This window comes from Theobroma cacao, unplaced genomic scaffold (genome assembly GCF_053813885.1).
Source record: "Theobroma cacao isolate CCN51 unplaced genomic scaffold, ASM5381388v1 tig011, whole genome shotgun sequence".
NCBI lineage: Eukaryota > Viridiplantae > Streptophyta > Magnoliopsida > Malvales > Malvaceae > Theobroma > Theobroma cacao.
Genome location: NW_028291722.1, coordinates 416794 through 420052, shown reverse-complemented (window position 1 = coordinate 420052; position 3259 = coordinate 416794).

Genomic DNA, 3259 nt, shown 5'->3' with positions numbered 1-3259 from the left:
AGGCATGAGTGACTATAAATGAACTTTTCTTGACAATGGATGGCTTTCGCTCCACGTTTCCCGAGGCAAACAATCAATTACAATCTGTTTTAATCAAAAAATGTAAAAACAATTCAAAATAAATTCAATAATGGGATTATAAAGGCATTTAAACCGAGTAATAAGGCTTTTCTAGGCATGAAAGACTATAAATGAACTTTTCTTGACAATGGATGGCTTTCGCTCGACGTTTCCCGAGGCAAACAATCAATTACAATCTGTTTTAATCAAAAAATGTAAAAACAATTCAAAATAAATTCAATAATGAGATTATAAAGGCATTTAAACCGAGTAATAAGGCTTTTCTAGGCATGAGTGACTATAAATGAACTTTTCTTGACAATGGATGGCTTTTGCTCCATGTTTCTAGAGGTAAACAATCTATTACAATATGTTTTAATCAAAAAATGTAAAAAAAATTCAAAATAAATTCAATAATGGGATTATAAAGGCATTTAAACCGAGTAATAAGGCTTTTCTAGGCTTGAGTGACTATAAATGAACTTTTCTTGACAATGGATGGCTTTCGCTCCAAGTTTCCCGAGGTAAACAATCAATTACAATCTGTTTTAATCAAAAAATGTAAAAATAATTCAAAATAAACTCAATAATGGGATTATAAAGGCATTTAAACCGAGTAATAAGGCTTTTCTAGGCTTGAGTGACTATAAATGAACTTTTCTTGACAATGGATGGCTTTCGCTCCACGTTTTCCGAGGCAAACAATCAATTACAATCTGTTTTAATCAAAAAATGTAAAAATAATTCAAAATAAACTCAATAATGGGATTATAAAGGCATTTAAACCGAGTAATAAGGCTTTTCTAGGCTTGAGTGACTATAAATGAACATTTCTGGACAATGGATGGCTTTCGCTCCAAGTTTCCCGAGGTAAACAATCAATTACAATCTGTTTTAATCAAAAAATGTAAAAATAATTCAAAATAAACTCAATAATGGGATTATAAAGGCATTTAAACCGAGTAATAAGGCTTTTCTAGGCATGAGTGACTATAAATGAACTTTTGTTGACAATGGATGGCTTTCGCTCCACGATTCCCGAGGCAAACAATCAATTACAATCTGTTTTAATCAAAAAATGTAAAAAAAAATTCAAAATAAATTCAATAATGGGATTATAAAGGCATTTAAACCGAGTAATAAGGCTTTTCTAGGCATGAGTGACTATAAATGAACTTTTCTTGACAATGGATGGCATTCGCTCCATGTTTCCCGAGGCAAACAATCAATTACAATCTGTTTTAATCAAAAAATGTAAAAACAATTCAAAATAAATTCAATAATGGGATTATAAAGGCATTTAAACTGAGTAATAAGGCTTTTCTAGGCTTGATTGACTATAAATGAACTTTTCTTGATAATGGATGGCTTTGGCTCCATGTTTCTAGAGGTAAAAAATCTATTACAATATGTTTTAATCAAAAAATGTAAAAAAAATTCAAAATAAATTCAATAATGGGATTATAAAGGCATTTAAACCGAGTAATAATGCTTTTCTAGGCATGAGTGACTATAAATGAACTTTTCTTGACAATGGATGGCTTTCGCTCAACGTTTCCCGAGGCAAACAATCAATTACAATCTGTTTTAATCAAAAAATGTAAAAACAATTCAAAATAAATTCAATAATGGGATTATAAAGGCATTTAAACCGAGTAATAAGGCTTTTCTAGGCATGAAAGACTATAAATGAACTTTTCTTGACAATGGATGGCTATCGCTCCACGTTTCCCGAGGCAAACAATCAATTACAATCTGTTTTAATCAAAAAATGTAAAAATAATTCAAAATAAATTCAATAATGAGATTATAAAGGCATTTAAACCGAGTAATAAGGCTTTTCTAGGCTTGGGTGTCTATAAATGAACTTTTCTTGACAATGGATGGCTTTTGCTCCATGTTTCTAGAGGTAAACAATCTATTACAATATGTTTTAATCAAAAAATATAAAAAAAATTCAAAATAAATTCAATAATGGGATTATAAAGGCATTTAAACCGAGTAATAAGGCTTTTCTAGGCTTGAGTGACTATAAATGAACTTTTCTTGACAATGGATGGCTTTCGCTCCAAGTTTCCCGAGGTAAACAATCAATTACAATCTGTTTTAATCAAAAAATGTAAAAATAATTCAAAATAAACTCAATAATGGGATTATAAAGGCATTTAAACCGAGTAATAAGGCTTTTCTAGGCTTGAGTGACTATAAATGAACTTTTCTTGACAATGGATGGCTTTCGCTCCATGTTTCCCGAGGCAAACAATCAATTACAATCTGTTTTAATCAAAAAATGTAAAAACAATTCAAAATAAATTCAATAATGGGATTATAAAGGCATTTAAACTGAGTAATAAGGCTTTTCTAGGCTTGATTGACTATAAATGAACTTTTCTTGACAATGGATGGCTTTTGCTCCATGTTTCTAGAGGTAAAGAATCTATTACAATATGTTTTAATCAAAAAATGTAAAAAAAATTCAAAATAAATTCAATAATGGGATTATAAAGGCATTTAAACCGAGTAATAAGGCTTTTCTAGGCATGAGTGACTATAAATGAACTTTTCTTGACAATGGATGGCTTTCGCTCCACGTTTCCCGAGGCAAACAATCAATTACAATCTGTTTTAATCAAAAAATGTAAAAACAATTCAAAATAAATTCAATAATGGGATTATAAAGGCATTTAAACCGAGTAATAAGGCTTTTCTAGGCATGAAAGACTATAAATGAACTTTTCTTGACAATGGATGGCTTTCGCTCGACGTTTCCCGAGGCAAACAATCAATTACAATCTGTTTTAATCAAAAAATGTAAAAACAATTCAAAATAAATTCAATAATGAGATTATAAAGGCATTTAAACCGAGTAATAAGGCTTTTCTAGGCATGAGTGACTATAAATGAACTTTTCTTGACAATGGATGGCTTTTGCTCCATGTTTCTAGAGGTAAACAATCTATTACAATATGTTTTAATCAAAAAATGTAAAAAAAATTCAAAATAAATTCAATAATGGGATTATAAAGGCATTTAAACCGAGTAATAAGGCTTTTCTAGGCTTGAGTGACTATAAATGAACTTTTCTTGACAATGGATGGCTTTCGCTCCAAGTTTCCCGAGGTAAACAATCAATTACAATCTGTTTTAATCAAAAAATGTAAAAATAATTCAAAATAAACTCAATAATGGGATTATAAAG